Source organism: Uloborus diversus, chromosome 2 (genome assembly GCF_026930045.1).
Source record: "Uloborus diversus isolate 005 chromosome 2, Udiv.v.3.1, whole genome shotgun sequence".
In the NCBI taxonomy this organism is placed as follows: Eukaryota; Metazoa; Arthropoda; class Arachnida; order Araneae; family Uloboridae; genus Uloborus; species Uloborus diversus.
Window position 1 is genome coordinate 37,940,454 of NC_072732.1, and position 22,399 is coordinate 37,962,852.

The following is a 22,399-nucleotide window of genomic DNA, read 5'->3' on the forward strand; positions in this document are numbered from 1 at the left end:
GTCTTTGGCGTTGTGGTTCCTTTTTCAGCTTGGACCAGGCCTGCAGCACCACCATCCACCGGCGGCGGCGCGGCTGGTCCTGAGCACTGTCCCCCGAAATCCACTTTTGCTGGGCAGTGGCGTCCATGTCCCACACACACGAACGCCTACACACACACACACACACGAACGCCTACACACACACACACACGAACGCCTACACACACACACACGAACGCCTACACGCACATGCACGTACACAACACACACTCACTCACACACATGCATACATACACTTATGCACCCACACACATGCGCCTACACAAACACACGCGCTCGTGATTGCGAAAAACATAATTTGAATTCAAGATGCCAAAAATTTAAATTAATTTTTTTTTTTTTTAAATGAAGGCTGTTTTGATTGTACAAGCACCTGACAGGCTCGTCATTTCAAAAAAAAAAAAAAAACCAAGGGAATGATGCGGAAAATACTCAGTTTCTATTGCAGGAGAAAATCAAGAGTAGGGAATTTTTAAACGGGGAGGGGGGGGGGCACCCCTAGTCACGTTAATTTAATGTCTGTTAATCATGGAGTTGGAGAGGATAGGAATTTCTTTAGTTTGTCAGTTTGAACATACATTTGCCCTTTGTATACTTATATGCACATATTATATAAATTGGGCTAAGTAAATAACTTAATGAAGTAGTAACTTGCTCCTTGCCTTTTCGCTGCAATAAATTAATAAATAATAGTTTAACGTAACAAATCGGTGGGTAGCTTTAAGTCCAGGTAGGTTTGCGTTTTCTTTGAAGTGGAAGGGGGGGAAAATTCTAACATATTCTCTATTAGGAGGCAGCACAATCAGAAATATTTTTCTGCGGTCCTTCATTTCGAAATTTGACATGGAGGGAGGGGGGTGCACTCAATGGGAATTGACTTGGGGAATACAACGAAAAACACGCCCGCTATCCACTTATAACTAATAAAAAGCATTATTTTTCCAAACCAAGGTTGACTTTCGACCTTCCTCTCTTTCTTCCACATGGAGGGGGGGGGGGGGGGGGGCAAGTGGGGGCTCAAGCCCCACCTTGGAAATAAGAACTTCCTTGCTTTTAGTACTTTTTTTCTAGCAAGAAAGTAAAAACATTTCTCCAGCCATTAATGAATAAATTATTAAAAATGTCAAATTTTAATAACTCTAATCTTTACTGAAATCGGTTTCTATGCGGAAAGTACCTTACTAAACCATGGAAAAAATATATGACCCCCTCCCCCCTTAAAATTTTGCTTATGCGCGCCCAGGCCCCGAACCCCCCAAATGACGACGGACTTACTTGTGGCTCATTAGCAACCTTCGTATTTTCATAAGCATTCAAGGATTAGTGAGAATTGCTTGAGACTCCCCCCCAATGAAGGTGCTCCCCTCCCAAAGCCCAATATCTAAGGTTGTGCTTCTGTTTTTGGGCGTCCACTGATGTCCTGTGAATTTCTTCATTTGCAAGGAAGTACTACTTTTGCTATTTACTCACGTTCTTAATAAGTCATACATATCATTTTATTACGAATCTCTGAACTTTCAATATTTATTGCCACAGTATCCAACTATTTATTGCTGCTTTTTCCAAAGCTTATGCATAACGGCATGAGGTTGGAAAAGCGATATACGGTTTATTTTGACACAAAAGTTAATATTGTTTCTCTTGAAAGTTGCGTATGCTGTATCTATGTTACAAAAAAAGAAAAGAGAGAAAATATTAAAATTTTTAATGAACCATTTCTAATGAAAAATGTTACAACTATTATTTTGCAGAAAAAGTTTGCAAAATTACTGCATCTAGGGGTTCCCCCCTCCCCTTAAGAGCAAGGGTGCACCCCCTCCAAAATAAGACCCCATAACAGGGAAAATATCACTCGAAATACCTCCCCCCCCCATAACAATTTCGATGGTGCAGTGCGCCATGACCTCCCCAAGGTGGGTACCCCTCTGCATCTATGTGTTTCGTAGTTGTCCCTACCCCCCAATTGGGAGCAGCACCCAGGATACCCCTTAAAATTTCTGTGGTACGGTTCGCACTCAAGGGGGTCAATTAATATGTTATCAAAATTAAGGTAGTTAGTACAACGAGGGGGCCTCCGTAGCTCTGTGGTAGAAGCTTCGTCTTCCAAGCCGAAGATCGTAGGTTCGATTCCCGCCTGTGCCTTGAGTGTTATTTCCTTCTCTAGTGTTGTAAATCTTTCCTGTGTGTGTCCGGAGGCAAGGCGCTTGGCACGCAGTCCTCTATCAATGTGAAGCTGTCTAGCTTCTAAATAAATAATAGATAAATAAAGTGCAACGAGTGGGACTTCAGAGGAGACAGCATGATTGAAATTTTTAGGGAGAGGAGGGTTGACTAAAAGTTGTCTTTGTCGTTTTTAGGGGATCTCATTTTGGGGATGCATTTGAGGGGAGGGGATATCATTGTTCTTGAGGGGGAAGAGGAGCATCTCTGATTTAGGAAAGATTTTTTTGGTGCAAATGGAATTTCATAAAAAATGCGGAAAAACTGTAACGTCATTTAGTTTGTTATAATTCAAAATATATAACTTTAGAATACAGAACAAACCAGTTTATTTTCTTAAAATAATTTGCATTTAATGATGTTCACCATTCTTGAAAATACCAAATACATGAAAAAAGTACACTTAAAATCGGAAAGAACATACTCCTTCAGGAAGTGTTTCCAAAAAGGAAAAATAAACTGCAACTGTATCGCTTATGGTATCGCACTTTTTTTTGGCATCATGTTCGTCATGTTGATAAGAACTTGCTTTGAAATAGATGAAGTCGCCAATATGGTAACCATGGACCCAGGATCGTTCCTGCATTGACCGACGTGTATCATCATGCACTCACAATTTGAATCCGAAAGAAAAACAAAAGCTATCGATATCCGCTGCATAATCGATAATAATAAAGACAGATATTCAAATCAATTAATTTTTAAAAAATGCAGAAGATATCAGTTCATTGGAGTAATTTCAGTTAAAAAATGTTTTAAGATGTTTTATTCAAGCTGGAAACTATGTTTATTGATTTGTGGAAGAAGTGACTTGCAGCGAATCGCCATGGCAGCATTAACATTAAGTTCTTTATCCTGCAGTCACATGGAAACTAGAGTCCCTATTTGAAAACACAAAAGCTCATTTTTATTCAAAGGTGCCATGGCGCAAACTTTGGAATCCTGAAATTTTTAGGAGAAAGGGAATTTAAGTCTTGATATCCTTTTTTGAGGGGACTTTTCATAGGAACATGGGCGTCGCGGCCGGGGGGGTCCAAGGGGTCCGGACCCCCCCAATATTTGAGGACCAGACCCCCTCAATATTTGAAAATCAGACGCCCTCGCTTATTGTCAAAATGAAATTCATTATTTTGGGGAAATTATTTTTGCTTTTGAATACTTTAAACAGTTGCATAATACATAATTTACCATGTTTAATTCATATCAATAAAACGAAATGAACGTCGAAAAAAAAGTGAACTAAAAAAAAACAAAACAGGTGATGTGTATAGTGAACGAAAAGTCGGGAAAGTGAACTCCAATGACAAACCATTGCTCTGCTCTCTACGCACACTAGCTTTAGTGGAGGATGCTAGAAAGGGGACACCTTCTCCCTAGTGCATTGTCAACTATCCATAGTCGTGTCGCCGGACTTCCCAGCTTGAAAGTCGTTCCAGCGTATTTGTTGCTATTTTGGGGGGGGGAACAATGGGACAACCTTGAGATACTGAAACTAGATGGACACCCCCCCCCCTTTTTTTACGACTCTCGTGCTAATTAAGTCAACAGAAGTCAGACGGGGATCTAAATTTCTGCCCCTTTCTTTCTTATCTCGTTTCTCGGCGCTTCCATAGGTTTCTGTTTCGAGTTTTTCACTGTTTGTTTCTCCGATTCGATTCAACTTATAGCGACCCCGATGTTACCCAAACAAAATGAGACACCAGACCTCTTTGGCGGTTTTTTGCAGCTGGCAACAACACCCTGGCTAAAGAATGCACAAAAATTTAGAAGACCAGTTAGCTGATCAAAGGTTAAGTTTGGGGTAGAAAGGGAAAGGACGTGTCATGTGTTTGACATTATTCAACACGTGACTTCAAAGTACCTTACCGAAGCGCAGTTTCTCAAATGTGTTTGCGGCATCTCAAATTTGACCAAAATAGCGTTACATTACAGGAAAAAAAGAGGAGAAGTCTAAAAATTAACGTGCAATTTCAAAAGCAAATCGTAAGCCAGCATAACGATGGATACTTTGATGTCACTTCCGATAGACCAACGAAAAAAGAAGCGCAAGATGACCAGAAAAAAAAGACAGAAATAAAAGGAGCGTGGGGGATAAATAAATGGGAAACGTTCCGACAAAAATAAAAATAATTTCATGTGATCTTTTGGTCTCCTTGAGAGTAGGTGACCTGAAGAGCGCTCCTATTTTGGTAAAAATACTTTTTTTTTTACATATTCGATTACGTCTATGGAGAAGTGGCTTGAAACGGAAAAATAGCAAACCTTCTACATCAAATAAACCTGAGCAATTTTTAACTACTGAATCATTATCAACATCCACGGAACCGTTTTCAAAAAGTCAAAAGACCGTGATAGGTAAGTACCATTCTGTTGAGTGTAATACATGCAGGGGCTCCCCGATTTTATACTATTCAGGTGGGGTTACTTCTCGATTTCCCGAATGAAATTCCTAATTACCCACATCACTACATCTAATAAAAATATCTTTTTAACGCAATATTTCACAAAAAAACTACTCGAAATTTGAAGACTCGTCAGACAAAATTTTCTGGGAAAGGAAAGTTTATGAACGTTCATAGTGACCTCCAATCGATTTCGTTTTTGATGATTTCATTCATTAAGAACGATTAATTCAACTTTCCACTGTTTCAAAATGTTAAAAATTTGGTGCGGCTACTCTTGGTGTGCCGCCCTTCGTCGTGTAAAGCTGAAAGAAGCTTCAGTGCGCTGAGAAAGATGAAATTGTATCTAAGGTCGACTATGACACAAAAGCAGTTGAATCACGTTGTTTTATGTTACGTTCACAAAAACATCTTGGATGAAATTGATCACAAAAAAATAGCACGGATATTCGTATCCCATGTGAAGTCTAGAAAAAATGTATTTGTTGATATTTAATTGTTTTCTTATTGTGTAATATGCAGAGTTGGCTTTCTGCCGGCAGTAACTAGTTTTTGCCGTGCCAGTGGCAGAAACTGGTTATAACCGGTAAAAACCGGCAGAAACTGGCAAAAACTTAAAAATGTCTTTAATAACTCAAGTAATTAGTAAATGATATTTGTTTAAGTAAACTAAAATATTAAACATCATTTCATCATTTAAAAAAATAAAAAACCATGCTAGTGCCCTTGATTTAGTTCAGAAAGGGAGCAGAGGCTCGTAGTATTTGGATTAATTTAACAAAGGATAAAAAATCATACAGGGATGCTTAGGAAAGAGGAGTGACATACAGAATTAGACAGGCATTACTGATTAGTAATGTGCTCACTTATATGCTTCCTCTAAATTGTTTGTGATTGAAATTATCATGTCATGTCGTGCTTCAAGAAGAAAGTGCTAGAATTTTACTTGCCTAAATTTTTAGAAAAAATTGATTAATTTGAATACTTTCACAATTTAAAATTATTTTTTATTTGTGTTCTTTACCACAGACAATGGACATAAAAAATGAATTTTGAACTTAAATAGCATTTCTTAACTCTTGACGGCATTTAGAAAATACTTCAAAGGTTTTAAATAAATATATTTAACTTTTTCTTTAACTGAAAAATAACTCAAATTATCTTGACTAAGTCCTGTCACGTCTGATTTTCTCAATATTTGTAGATTGTACAGAGGAAACTACTCTAGCCAAAAGGCATTCATGTTAATAATTTTCTGCAAACCAACACGTCACAAATCTCAAATAAACAAGGTATATTTTTTAGAAAATAACAGGTTTCTCAAACGGTTAGACAGAAAACAGAATAGGATGTACAGTATTTCAATATTGTAACGGATTCGGTGCGACTTCCACTTTCTTGAAATGAAGACACAGTTCTTGATAAAAACACAGGAAATTTATTTACACTATGTACAGGAAAGATCTTCAACAACTGCTAAATTATTCATCAGCAATTAAGCAATTATCACACATCACCGTAAACTCAACGTTTACACACGTATTTACTTCCAAATACGAAAACAACACAGCGAAAATGCCTCGCAATAAACAGAGCAAAAATGCACTCAGTTCGAAATCTCAATCGAAACTCACTGTTTATCCATCGCTAACGGCTTTTATACACCGAAAAGAATTTTCCACAACATTCTTACCTCTTCGCGAAATGCGTAGACCGTTATCAACGAAAAGAAAGAAAATAGGGGTCGTATATTTTAGCCGAATGAAAAAGGGGTTGTATATTCATTACGGGAAACTATTTACAGGTTACGTTCCTACAATAATTACTATTTACAGAATTTGTAACATTGCCCCCTTCCCAAGGACTGCACGTCCCGGGCAGTACAATCCCCAGAAAGGGTGCCAAACTTCTATCACAAGTTTACAAATATACACATTAATTAATAACTAACAGATACAGAAAACACAATAATAACAAGAAATATTACTAAACATTAAAAGCAAAAATTATCTACAACTTTTATGTTATCAGCCATGGTTGTTTACGTAATACTCATGAACTATGGCCATAGTATGGGGCTAACCGATCATAATGTACAACCCTAGGTTTTGCATTAGGTGATTTTTGGATCCTCACTACGACGTCATTTAGTCGGTTAACGACTTTGTAGGGTCCATCCCAATGCGACTGCAATTTGGGTGAAAGACCTTTCCGTCGGATGGGATTCCATAACCAAACCTTGTCGCCTTCGTTGAATTCATGTCCAGTAGACCTTGTGTCGTATCTGGTCTTCATCTTCTCCGCCGCGATGTTGATTCGCTCTCGTGCGAAGTTATGAACGTCTTCCAACCGGGCCTGGAGATCCTGGATGTACTCCTCAGGCGATGAAGGCGCATCCGGAGGACGACCGAAGACGAGATCACAAGGTAGCCGAAGCTCTCGTCCGAAGAGCATCTGAGATGGGGCATATCCGGTAGTCTCGTGGACAGCACTGCGGTAGGCCAGCAGGAACAAAGGTAGCTTCTTGTCCCAATCCTGTTGATTTCTGGATACCATAAGCGAGAGATTATTTAGGATTGTGCGGTTAAATCTCTCCACCATGCCGTCCGATTGTGGGTGTAGTGGTGTTGTCCTAGTTTTCTCAATTCCGAAAATTTGACATAGGTCCTTAAACACAGCAGAGATGAAATTCCTCCCTTGATCGGAATGAATCTGCAAAGGTGTTCCATATCTCGAGATCCAATGTTGAACTAGAGTCTCTGCTACGGTGGTAGCCTCTTGATCTGGAATGGGATATGCTTCCGGCCATTTGGTGAAGTAGTCGATGGAAACAAGAATGTATTTGTTCCCATCAGCAGTTCTTGGTAGAGGACCCAGGATGTCGATCCCAATTCGTTCGAAAGGAGCTCCAACGTTGTACAGATGCAGCTTCCCTCTGCTTCTCTTCTTCGGTCCTTTACGAGCAGCACAGGCGTCACAAGAATGGCACCACTTCTCCACGTCATCCTTCGCCTTGCTCCAGAAGAAGCGCTCCCGAACTTTATTGAGGGTTTTCAAGACACCAAAATGTCCTCCAGTCGCACTACTATGTATTTCTTTCAAAACATCTGAAATCCTTGATCGGGGAAGTAGTAACTGCCACCTAGATGCTTTACCGTCGTCAGATTCCCATTTCCGGTGTAGCACGCCGTTCCGTAAATGGAGTGAGTTCCATAAAGCCCAGTATCTTTTTGTTGCAGGACTGAAGATGGAAACGTCCTGCCAGCTAGGGCGTCGACTGTCACTTTCCATGAACTCTAAAATTGGTTTTATGTCGGGGTCTTCAAGTTGATCTTTTCGAACTTGGTCATCACTCCATGGATCCGGTTCTGATGATGTTGGAGTCACTGTCACCTGATAGGCGGTAGGGCTAGTCGTTCCATACTGTTTCTCGATTCGGGAACAATAGTGGCAGTTCTCAGGACAGGGTCTCCTTGATAAAGCGTCAGCATTACCGTGAGATAACCCTTTTCGATGCTTGATCTCCATGTCATATTCCTGGAGCCGCTGTATCCATCTGGCTATCTGGCCTTCCGGATTTTTGAAGTTCAAGAGCCAAGTTAATGAGGCATGATCTGTCCGAAGCAGAAATTTTCGGCCGTAGAGGTAATGATGGAAGTGTTCTACAGCTTTCACTATGGCCAGTAACTCCTTTCTGGTGACGCAGTAATTTCGCTCCGACTTTGATAAGCATTTGCTCCAGTAAGCGATGACATGTTCATTTCCGTCAATTTCTTGGGATAAAACAGCTCCAATTCCCTCGTTGCTCGCATCAGTGTCCAGGATGAAGGATTTTTCAGGCTGAGGATAGGCGAGGATAGGCGTTGATGTTAAAGCCTCCTTCAGTCGTAGAAATGCATCTTCGCATTCTTTTGACCATTCAAACTTTTGCTTGCTCTCCGTCAGCTTATGCAAAGGTCGTGCAATGTTGGAAAAACCCTTCACAAACTTCCTGTAGTACGTGCAGAGCCCCAGGAAACTTCGCAACTGATGGATGTTTTCGGGACGACTCCAACTCCTGACCGCAGATACCTTCTCTGGATCGGTTTGTACACCCTCAGAAGAGATGATGTGACCAAGGTAGTTCACTTCCCGGCGGAACAAATTACATTTGGACGGGCTTAACTTCAGATTGGCTTCCTTAAGCTTTTGCAGCACCTTCCTAAGATTTGCCAGATGTTCTTCGAAGCTGCGTCCCACGATGATGATATCGTCTAAGTAGACCAGACAGGATTCGTAGGAAAGTCCTCTTAACACTGTCTCCATAAGACGCTCGAACGTAGCTGGTGCATTGCAGAGGCCGAAGGGCATCACTTTAAACTGCCATAAGCCTTGTCCAGTTGTAAACGCTGTCTTCTCTCGGTCATCAGGGTGTATCTCAACCTGCCAGTAGCCGCTCTTCAAGTCCAGGGTCGAAAACCACTTGTGTCCGGAAAGAGTGTCTAAGGTGTCGTCTATCCGTGGAAGAGGGTAACTGTCTTTCTTGGTGATTTCATTCAGTCGTCGGTAATCGACACAAAATCTGGTGGAGCCATCTTTCTTTCGGACCAAGACGATGGGAGAGGCCCAAGGACTGGATGAAGGTTCGATTACATCATTCTCCTTCATCTCTTTCAGGAGGGCCTCAACCTCTTCCTTCTTGGCGAACGGTAGTCGTCTTGGATGCTGTTTAATAGGGGGGTGTTCTCCAGTGTAGATCCTATGCTGCGTTAAATTCGTCCGGCCCACATCCTCCGATGTAGATGAAAACAGATGCTTGAAGTCGTCCACCAATTGTTCCGCAGCAGTTCTTTGATCCTTCGTTAATGGTGCACTCCCAATTAACTTCGATGTCAAGGACTCAGAAGACACAGTCTCGGGGGAATTGATTCTTCTAATGATGCAGTTTACTGGAGTACAAGTTGCTAACACTTCACCTTTCCGGATATTCCTTGGCCTTTCACTCACGTTGGCGACTCTCACGGGAATTACATCCTTAGAAAGGTCCACAAGCGTAGATGCTACCAGCACTCCTTTTAGGCTATTGCTTAGGTTAGGGTATTCAATGAGTCCAAATCGAAAACTATTGGTTTCTTCAATGGAGCCAGGTATTAATGATTCTGACCTTGAGGGAATCGATAAATCTGTTTGGGCTATTATTTGATGAGCGGATTTTACATCACTTTCTGCAGGGAAAACGGCTATGTCTTCTCTCATCGAGTGCAGCTCATTAGTCTTGAAGTCGAGAGTGAAGTCATATTTCTTCAAAAAGTCCAATCCGAGAATGAAGGGGTCCGTGATATCAGCGACGAATGCCGTATGATGGTAGGTGGCATTCCCAAACACTATTTCCAAGTCCACTTTACCGTCAATCTCAATTTTGTCACCTGTCACAGTCTGGAGACTTACGCGTGGCGATGTCCACAGCAGTTTCAATCCAAATTCACGAACCACATCTGTCCTAATGATTGTCACATTGGCTCCAGTGTCAACAATCAGTCTGCAGGGGTTCCCATTTACATGTGCATAAATGAAAAGTCCATCACTGCCACTACTAGAAGAGGAAATCTGCAGAGCTCTGGTGGTGGTGATTTCCTTCCCTCGCGTAGCTTGGCGAGCCGGACAACTCCTTCGCAGGTGTCCTTCACTACCGCATTTCCAGCACTTCTGCTCTTGTTTCTTTTGGGCTGTTATGCTGCTCAGATGTCTTGCCAAGTCACCGAGTTGTCTCTCGAGTTCAGCGAGGTGGGACGACCTGGAATCAGACTCATCAGCTTCCAGAGTTCGGATGGGATGGCGAACCACACGGGTTGCTTGCTGGGCGGCCTCCAACTTCATCGCATACACAACAGCAGAATTCAGGTCTTTGACATCCGCCATCCGTAGAGCTTTCTGGATTTCCGGATCTCGAACCCCGTCGATGTAGTAGCCGAGTGCCAGGCCGTCCCGAACATCCGCAGGACAGTCACAAAAAGCAAGATGAGACAGTCTCTCGATGTCCGCCGCGAGCTCTTGCAGGGTTTCCCCGGTTTTCTGGAAACGGGACTTCAACTGGAATCGGCTGAAATCTTTTCGGCACTTCTCACCGAAGCGAAGCTCCAACACAGATGTGAGGGCGGCGAAATCCAGGCGCTGGCCGTCCGGAAGGGTCTGAAGAATGTCCGCTGCGTCACCTCTCAGGGATGCTGCAAGATGGCAGGCCTTGGTAGCAGAGTCCCATCCGTTCGCTTCCGCCACTATCATGAACTGAGTTTTGTAAACCTGCCACGAAGTTTTCCCATCAAAGGTGGCAAGTTTAATGGACGGTCGAGCAACCGATGTGGGAGCGCCAAACTGTACAGAGCTGCTTTCCACGGTCGCCAATCTCCTTTCCAGGTCTTTAAAGATCTCCTCTTTAAGTAGATGAAATCTTCTATCTTCATCTTCAAATTTATTTTCTACAGCATTGAATCGGCTTTCAACGGTATCAAATTTTTCTTCAATTGCATCAACTCGATGCTCTATGTCATTAAATTTATTTTCCATCACAGTCTTTACCGAAATAAGGTCGTTTTTAATTTCTTCTTGGTTAGACGTTAAGTCCTTTTTCAGCACCGTTAAATCGCTTTTTAACTGGTCTTGATTTGCCAACATACTTGCAGTCAGATCACTTTTTAATTGTTCTTGATTAGCCGCCATATCATTTTTTAATTGTTCTTGATTTGCAGTAAAACTTGCAGTCAAATCACTTTTTAATTGGTCTTGATTAGCCGCCAAACTTTCGGTCAAGTCACTTTTCACAGCATTAATTGCTTCCAGAAGTTGTTTTAATTGGTCATCCATTGCGCGAGTAATCACCATAAAAACAAAGTCTATAAATTCAAACAGTCTTTATGAAAAAAATGTCCAAAGTCACACTTACTGCAAGAAAGTCCTGAAGTGGCCCCACGTTGGGCGCCAAATTGTAACGGATTCGGTGCGACTTCCACTTTCTTGAAATGAAGACACAGTTCTTGATAAAAACACAGGAAATTTATTTACACTATGTACAGGAAAGATCTTCAACCACTGCTAAATTATTCATCAGCAATTAAGCAATTATCACACAACACCGTAAACTCAACGTTTACACACGTATTTACTTCCAAATACGAAAACAACACAGCGAAATGCCTCGCTATAAACAGAGCAAAATGCTATCAGTTCGAAATATCAATCGAAACTAAACTGTTTATCCATCGCTAACGGCTTAAATACACCGAAAAGAATTTTCTCAAATATTCCACACGCTTCTCGAAATGCGTTGACCGTTATCAATGAAAAGAAAGAAAATAGGGGTCGTATACTTTAGCCGAATGAAAAAGGGGTTGTATATTCATTACGGGAAACTATTTACAGGTTACGTTCCTACAATATTTACTATTTACAGGATTTGTAACAGTATTAAGTATACACCGTATACAACTTACAAAGCTAGTACATTGTTGAACACTATTTATAGATGCATTTACATTCCCTAGTATTAATACAGTGATTTATACTTTCTAGTTAGTGTTTAACGGTTAAAATGAGATAGCGATTCCCTTCACTTTCTTCGGTGATTTTATACCTCCACTCTCTCAACTAGTACAACTACACGCCTCAGAAGAGTTCAGCTAACTTAAAAAGACATGCATTGTTATTCTTTTGTAGGAAAAAGTTTGCACGAGCGCATGCAAAAAGTTAGTTACTGAATTTGAAAAAAAAAAAAAAAAAAGAAAAAAACCGTGAAGTAGTGAAGTCGCGAAAGTTGAAGCGCGAAGTAGCGAGAGATGACTGTATATTTCTTTGAGAGTATAGTTTATTTGAATAACAAATGCGTCATTTTTACCCCAAAATGTCAAACAATATTAATTGGATAAAAAATACTTGCGGGCACTTCTTGCTAAGCAACCTAGCCGAAACACATTACCCCTTTCACAGTGTAATATAAAAATTTGATTTGACTTTATACTCGATGACTGCAGAATTCTGCAGCTGGATCTCGTACTATGTGTAATAACATTTTTGCAGAAGAGAGAACACTTTTTATTACTTCCTTTTACAAAAAAGGAAATATTGTATTCGCGAAAAAATTTTCACTCAAAAATCGACCTTAATTTCCATTTTACTAACCCCCGAATGAATATTGAGTTTTTTTTTTTTTTTTCGACTCGACCAAACGTGGACAAGTGCCTAAGAACGTATAGGCACGCGAAATAACTGTAATGACGATTCCCGAGTTAAATACAACGAATTTTCTCGTGACGTCTGTATGTATGTATGTGCGTATGTATGTCGCATAACTCAAGAACGGTATGTCCTAGAATGTTGAAATTTGGTATGTAGAAACCTAGTGGGGTCTCGTTGTGCACCTCCCTTTTTGGTTGCATTCGGGTGTTTCTAAAGAGGTCTTTTGCCCCTTTTTGGATGGAAATCATTGTTAATTTCGATGTAAACTCAAGTGGTGTTATAATTTGTCGGACACTTGGCGATATATCGCCAGTCTTTTAGTCGCCAAGTTTTGTCGTCAACTTAGCGACAAATTTGGCGATTTTTTTAAAAATCTATTTCAATTTGACCACTGTTGGTGATATTTAGAGAGTAAACTATTGAATCACATTAAAATTGCCAGTAATTGGGAAATGACATTAAATTGGAGTAAAAGGAAGTCATGTGATGCACACATCAGCTCGTTTTGTGGAGAGTTTTGTGGAAAAAGGAAGTGTTTTTGGTACTATGTTACCGTCATAGCTAATGTGACCAGAATTTTAAAAATAAAGTCAGGATAAAGTGAAAACTGTAAGTTGACCACTTGCGGTGCACTAGTTTAGTGGCCAACTTAAACAGGTAGTCAACTTATAGAGGTTGAATTATATGATGTAGATCTAATTATGTGCCTGAAAATAGCGGTCGACTTAGAGAGGTGGTCAACTTACAAGGGTGGTCAACTTTACAGGTTTTACTGTATATCACTGACACGGGGGAGGGGGCAGGTCCGTTGTTTCAATACTTCCGGAGGGTGGGGGCAAAGATTATACATGTAATGCATTTTTTGAAGGAAAAAAAACATCAAAATAAAATGCATAATCACATTATGTTTTGGAAATCCATTGGGTAGGTCAGTTAACTCCCCCTGATCGCCCAAATAACGGGCCTTTGAGGGGGCAATGCCGTTTTCTTTTTTTCATAGGCTCACTATGTCACCAAAATGAAGATGTTGAGATCTCATATGATAAATAATTTAGAATTAAGCCTCTTTCAATACATAAGTTTATTGTTCGTAAATTTTGAAATAAGATTATATTTAATTTAGTTTAATAATTAATAAAATAAGATGTTTGTGAGTTTGTTTGTGGCGCGCATCCCGGGAAAACGGTGCGACCTAGAAAGATGAAATTTGGCATATATGTACAATTTTTGCTGTCGGTGTGAAACTCGGGATTCGATTTTTAATAGTTTTACTAGCTGCGTCGCCCGGCTTTGCACGGTCCACGGCAAGTCAGTGAAATTTTGTGGCAGGTTGCAGAAAACCCCCATAAAGTAAACATTTTAAATCCCCTGATTACAGGAAAAGCCTCAAAACAAAAACAAGAATTTTACCTGAGCATATTCGAGAAAAAAAATGGCAACAGATCTTTCATCTCAATGATTTTCTTCACGCTCACATACATTTTAATAAAAGCATTGTTGCGGAAAGTTGAGATGAAGCACTGAATAATAATTTAAATGGAGGAAAGCCTTCGAAAAATAGGGATTTGATTTTGAAATCTAAGAGTCATAATTAATAGTTTTTAATTGATATCTCCGCTAATTATTATCGGAGGATTATGTTAAATAGCTAAACATGAAGACGGGAGGATTACGAATCCATCGATACCTGGTTCGATGGTCAGTTCACTGTCGTTCGGGAGAAGAAGCTTGGACATAGATAGATAGATACTCAGATTTTATATGTATAAGATTAGAACAAAAGTTATTTAATGTTTGTGTGATTTTTTGCAGTTTTTAGTCATTTTTACCCCACAGACCCCGAACCAATTGAACCAGAAGAATATTTTTTCTATTAAAATGTAGGAAATTTAATTTTAAATGTGATGGGGAAAAAATAGAGCGATGATTGTATTTTTTTTTTATAAATTTTTGAAAAACCTTAAATTTGCATTTTTTCCAGTGCCTTTTTTTTTTTTTTTTTTTGTCTAAACTCATCCCGCGAAAAGTATCATTTCTAAAACTTAACTGTGTAATGGTTAAAAACATTTCCCCTCTTAAGAAAAAAAAAAGTTTTCAAAAATACGCTATAGTTTTTGTTTTACAATTTTTTAAATGCAAAATAACAAAACATATCTTCACGCATAGGTCGAAAAAAAAATGTCTTCTTTAAAGCTTTAAAGGGTTTTCGTTACAGTTGCAATATAATATGTTACAGTTGCACCCGAATTTTTGATGACTTTTTCTATTATCGCCAAAATCATTTCAGTTGAAATTTTAGCTTGTAGAAGATTACAAAACGTATTAGTAAATTGATAGTCAAAAGTCAAATTAGTGTCTGAAAGGGACAAAACTTTATTTTTTCTGAAAAAAGTTAATAATGCACACGGAGAACTAATCAGTTAACTTGAATCAATCCCAATCCAACATTAGATTTAATTGAAAACGCTTATTTTCGTAGACTCGTTAACCAGAAGAGGTTTCTCTCAGTCGGCACTGTAATTTATCAAGGCACTCCATAGCTGTTTCGTGCTGGAAATAATTCGAAATCGAACTCTATTAAATCTCTTGCCGATTTTCCATATTCATAATGCTCAGAACTTCAATGCGTTTTATAGTACATCCATAAACAGTCTACTCTCGATAACTCAAACTCTTATAACTCGAATATTACTTTATCTCGAAGTTTTCATTTGTTCTAGAGGTGGGCAATGTCATTCTTTTTAATAATCCCTTCATCAGAGGATCGTTCATTCTTTTGATCCGTTCATTCAACTCGTTCATATAAAAAAGTTGCAGGAGGTGATCTCTCTGCACGACATACTCACGTACTTTCGAAATGTTTCATTAGATCATTCTTTGAGGGAAAAATAATCAAAATCATCTAAGAGTAAGGAAATATAACTATGAAAAATGAATCAAAATTACTTTATTCAAGTTTATATGTATAAAGCAATTATAGTTCATTTTGTAAGATATTTCTCAGTTGCCGAATAGTAAGATATGTTTCCCATTCCAAAAATCGCAGGTTTCATTTCCGCATGTCACAAAATTAAGTTATTAAATTTTACTGCATAAATATCATATCTAATAGAAATATATCTCCAAGTGTAGAGTGGTCACAGGTGAAAATTAAAAAAAAAAAAATCAATGTGTACTTCAGGTTAAATTTAAAAAAATGTTAATCATGAAATAAATAAAATAAAGAACTACAAAAAAAGAAAAAAAAAACGAGCTGATGTGCATCACATGACTTCCTTTTACGCGAATTTAATGATAAAAGCGCCTTGGAGTAAGCAAGGAAACGCTAATAATTTTCATCCTTAGTTTCTTGCGAACCGAAGCAAAAAAACGTTTTACACAGTTTTATATCCCCATTATTAGCAATTTTAATGTGGTTCAGTGGTTAAAATATCACCAACATTAAATAATTATCTAAACATCACCATCATTAGCCGAATTAAAACCAGACTTAAAAATTAAAAAAACAAAAAATCGCCAAATTTTCGCCAAATTGGCGAGAAAAGGCGATATATCGCCAAGTGTTTGACAAATTATAACACCACTTGAGTTAGCATTGAAATTAACAATGATTTCCCCTCCCCAAAAAAAAAGGTGTAAAAGACCCCCTTAGGAACATCCGAATGCAAACAAAAGAGAAGGTGCACAACTAGGAGTCTACGTACCAAATTTCAACTTTCTACATACCGTTTTTGAGTTATGCGAGATACATACGCTTATACACACATACGTATATCCATACATATACATATGGACGTTACGAGAAAACTCGTTGTAATTAACTCGGGGATCGTCAAAATGGATATTTCGGGTGTCTATACGTTCCTAGGTATATATCCAAGTGTGGCCGCGTCGAAAAAACATTCATTCGGGGGTGAGCAAAATGGAAATTGAGGCCGATTTTTGAGTGAAATTTTTTTCTCGAATACAATACTTCCTTTTTACTTTCTTTAACAAAAAAGGAAGTATATTGTATTCGCAAAAAAAATTTCACTCAAAAATCGGCCTTAATTTCCACTTTGCTCACCCCCGAATGAATGTTGAGTTTTTTTTTTCAACCCAAATAGCCGTGGATATGCATATGCCTAGGAACGTACATCCATCCGAAATATCCATTTTGACGATCCCTGAGTTAATTACAACGAGTTTTCTCGTGACGTGTGTATGTATGTCGCATAACTCAAGAACGGAATGTCCTAGAAAGTTGAAATTAGGTACGTAGACTCCTAGTGGGGTTTGGTTTGCACCTTCCTTTTTAGTTGCATTCGGATGCTCCAAAGGGGGTCTTTTGCCTCTTTTTGGGGGAGGAGAATCGTTATTTTCGATGTAAACTCAAGTGGTGTTGTAATTTGGCGGACACTTGGCGATATATCGCCAGTCTTTTAATCGCCAAGATTTGTCGCCAAATTGGCGACGAATTTTTTTTTTTTTTTTTAATCTGTTTCAATTTGGCCGCTATTGGTGATATTTAGAGAGTGAACTATTGAATCACATTAAAATTGCCAGTAATTGGGAAATGACATTAAATTGGAGTAATAGGAAGTCATGTGATGCACATATCAGGGAGTTGGAATTGGAGTTGATTTTTTATTTTTATTTTTTTTTTTAATATTTTTTACTTCCTTTTACAAACGAGCTGAGGTGTGCATCACATGACTTCCTTTTACTCCAATTTTATGTCATTTTCTTATTATTAGCAATTTTAATATGATTCAATAGTTTACTGTCTAAATATCACAAACAGTGGCCAAATTAAAACCAGATTTAAAAAAAAAAAATTTTAAAATCGCCATATTTGTCGCCAAGTTGGCGACAAAACTTGGCGATCAAAAGACTCGCCATCTATCACCAAGTACCCGCCAAATTATAACACAACTTGAGTTTACATCGAAATGAACAATGATTTCCTACCCAAAAGGGGCAAAAGACCCCCTTTGGAGCATCCGAATGCAACCAAAAAGGAAGGTGCACAACTAGACTCTACTAGGAGTATACGTACCAAATTTCAACTTTCTAGGACATTCCGTTCTTGAGTTTTACGACATATATACACACGCATGTACATACAGACGTCACAAAAAAAACTCGGATGTAATTAACTCGGGGATCGTCAAAATGGATACTTCGGGTGTCTGTACGTTCCTAGGTTATCCACGTGTGTTCAGGTTGAAAAAAAAAAAAAAAAAAAAACTCAGCATTCATTCGGGGGTGAGCAAAATGGAAATTAAAGCCGATTTTTTGGTGAAATTTTTTTTGCGAATACAATACTTCCTTTTTTGTAAAAGGAAGTCAAAAGGAAGTATTATATTCGCGAAAAAAAATTTCACTCAAAAATCGGCCTTAATTTCCATTTTGCTCACCCTCAAATGAATGTTAAGTTTTTTTTTTTTTTCCGACCCGACCACACGTACATATATACCTAAAAACGTATATACGCCCGAAATATCCATTTTGACGATCCCCGAGTTAATTACATCCGAGTTTTTTTTGTGACGTCTGTATGTACATGCGTATGTGTGTATATATGTCGTAAAACTCAAGAACGGAATGTCCTAGAAAGTTGAAATTTGGTACGTATACTCCTAGTAGAGTCGAGTTGTGCACCTCCCCTTTTGGTTGCATTCGGGTGTTTCTAAAGGGGTCTTTTGCGCCTTTTTGGGGGGAAATCATTGTTAATTTCGATGTAAACTCAAGTGGTATTATAATTGGGCGGACACTTGGCGATAAATCGCCATTATTTTTTTCGCCAAGTTTTCTCGCCAACTTGACGACAAATTTGTCGTTTTTTTTTTTTTTTTTAAATCTGGTTTCAATTTGGCCACTTGTTTAGAGAGTAAACTATGGAATCACATTAAAATTGCCAGTAATGGGGAAATGACATTAAATTGCAGTAAAAGGAAGTCAAGTGATGCACACATCGGCTCGTTTGTAAAAGGAAGTAAAAAGGAAGAAACAGGCTGTGATATAAAACACGAGAATAAAAGAAATGTTAATGAAAACTAAGTATTTTAAATATAAATAAACTTAGAAAAAATATTATACAGTAGAATCCCGCAAATTCAGATCCCGTCAGTCCAGATCTCCGGATAATCCGGACGGATCGATTTGATCGATGTTTTTTACTCCATAAAAAACATAAAACGTACTGTACCTTATTCCTCAAAACAAAAATTACAATAAACAGTATTTTCAAAGTAATACGGCATTTTTAAGTGACAACGAAAATAATAATAATAATATTTTGGCTTGAATCTTTTTACTCCTTTTCCAAAAAAAGGAAGCATTGTATTCACGAAAAAATTTTCATTCAGAAATCAACCTCAATTTCCATTTTGCTCACCACCGAATGAATGTTGAGTTTTTTTTTTTTTTTTTTCGATCCGACCACACGTGGATACATATTTAGGAACATATAGACGCCCGAAATATCCATTTTGAAGATTCCCAAATTAATTAAAACGAGTTTTCTCGTGACGTCTGTATGTACGTATGTGTGTATGTACGTATGTATGTCGCATAACTCAAGAACGGTGTGTCCTAGAAAGTTGAAATTTAGTACCTAGACTCCTTGTAGGGTCTAGCTGTGCACCTCCCTTTTTGGTGGCATTCGGGTGTCTCTAAAGGGGTCTTTTGCACCTTTTTGAGGGAAATCATTGTTAATTTTGGTGCAAACGCAAATTGTGTTATAATTTGGCGCTGACTTGGCGATATATCGTCAATCTTTTGGTCGCCAAGTTTTATCGCCAACTTAGTGACAAATTTGGTGATTTTTTACTTCCTTTTACAAAAAAGGAAGTATTGTATTCGCGAAAAAAATTTCACTCAAAAATCGGCCTTAATTTCAATTTTTCTCACACCCGAATGAATGTTGAGTTTTTTTTTCGACCCGACCACACGTGGATATATGCCTAGGAACGTACAGACACCAGAAATATCCATTTTGACGACCCCCGAGTTAATTACAATGAATTTTCTCGTGATGTACGTATGTATGTGCGTATGTGTGTATGTGTGTATGCATCTTGCATAACTCAAACGTCTTTTGCCCCTTTTTGGGGGAAATCATTGTTAATTTCGATGTAAACTCAAGTTGTCTTAAAATTTGTCGGATACTTGGTGATATATCACCAGTCTTTTGGTCGCCAAGTTTTGTCGCCAACTTGGCGACAAATCTGGAGATTTTTTTTAAATTTTTTTTTTAATTTGGTTTCAGTTTGGCCACTGTTGGTGATATTTAGAGAGTAAATAATTCAATCACATAAAGATTGCCAATAATGGGGAAATGACATTAAAATTTAAGTAAAAGGAAGTCATGTGATGCACACATCAGCTCGTTTTTATTTATTTTTTTTAAAGTCTGGTTTCAATTTCGCCACTGTTGGTGATATTTAGAGAGTTAACTAGTGAATCACATTGAAATTGCTAATAATTCGTAAATAACATTAAACTGGTGTAAAAGGAAGTCATGTGATGCACACATTAGCTCGTTTAATTTGAAGAGCGATCGTCAAATTTCCATAACCTTAATTTATTCAACCCTCTCACGGGCAAGACCGTATTATGACATTGATTGAGTTCCCATTTCTTGGCAATGCAAATTTTGAATCAATTTTTTTTTTCTTCGATAGGGGAAAAAAGTGATTCAAAATTTAGAAGAATTACAGACTTTATAACAACGAAGTAAACATGTTTACTGTTTATGTGTAATTTTAAGCGTTTCATATTAAGGTGATTTTCAGTAAGTATGTTGTATTTTATTATTAATGTTTTTTTTTTTTTTTCATTCTCCGGATAATCCGGATTTTCGATATTCCGGATTGGGTCGGAACCCAACTAATCCGAATTATCGGGGTTCTACTGTAATCATAAAACGTCTGCTTTCTAAACAAAAACTAGCGTAAGTTGTCGAAACTGACGTTTGAATCCAAAATCTAACATCTGTCAATCATGACATCAACCCAAAAGAAATAGGTGCGTTCCTTCAAGTATTTTTTCCAGCAACAGCACTGCCAATAGACCATGTCAACCGGAGTAACGGATAACTTAACATAAAAAAAAGAACTCACCTAAACATTAGGAAGCTTCAAAATTATTCCACAGTACCCATGAGAACAGAAAAAAAAAAAAAAACGCAACACTTTTTTAAAATGGAGGAACAAATTAAACATTAATAATCCCTATGACAAATCAATGGTTAATGAATGTAAAATAAGCCACTTGGAAGTCGTCAAGCAAGTTAAAAATAAAGGGAAAAAAAAGATGGTAGTTGATTGGAGGGGGGGGGGCTGTTATAGAAGACAAAGGGATCGCCAGAAACGGGATACAACGTGATTATAGAAATAAGTTCGGCGACAGAAAAACGTGAGAAGGATTTCTCTCTCCGTGAAAGGCCTCCTCCCTCCCTGTTTTGTGGGGTTTTGAATAAATTGTTCTCTATTTATTGTTTTGATTTCTGATATACGAAGTCTTGGTATATTTTTCACGTTGAATGCAGTTCTGATTAATCTTGTAATTTAAGGCATTTGATCACATTTCATACTTTCAAACACAGTTTTAAAGTTTTCATGACTTTTATTTGCCTGTTCTTGCACTAACTTTCGTATATCTACTACCCACTAGTATTTCTCAGTAATTTTAATATGTTTTTGACATTTACTACAGCATCATCCGCACCGAAAATAAATAGTATGTAGTTATGAATCATTTACAGTAACGACCAAAAATATTCAGTTGTGTTACAATCCCGGGAAAATAAAATCGAATTAAAGTTTTTTAATCAAGAGTAACATATTAATATGTATATATTCGATTCGACAACTGAATATTCTACTTTTTCTCATTGCAAATTCTTTGACGGATCAAAAATCAAAGCAAATTTTTAACGATCTATTCATTCTAACTGTTCTACTGACGAAGCAAAAACACTGGTCGAAGTAAGAAAAAATATAAGTAAAAGAACAGATTCTACATTCGCTTAATGCAATAACGCAAACGAAAGATATTAACGTAAGCACGATATGAAAGTCACGTCAATCAAACAAAAAGGAAGAGAGAAAGAGATAATGTGTCCTATTGAAACTTTTTAATTCCCTTCTTTGGCTGTTCTGTTTATTATTTCTTTTCGGAACACCGTAAGCATATTTCTAAAACTTCCTAATTGCTAGGACGTTTTGATTATGAAATGTTGCTTATCCAGCGCTTAAGAAAATACTGAAAGATAAGTTATGAAACTTTTAATGCGTGATAGAAATATCAAGACAACGCAATGTTTATGACGGTAAACTGAATAAGAAGTATTCAACGTACTTTGAAACACTTTTAAATATGTTCGAAAGTCTTATAAGCTATACTATGATCAAATGCCTGCATACTTACGCGAGATTTTGAAGTTTGATCCAAGAAATGTTCAGTTTTAATTCAATTTTGTATTTAATTCAATATGAAAGTGAGTCTCAGGGGCGAATCCAGACAGAATTCTCGGAGGGGGCCAT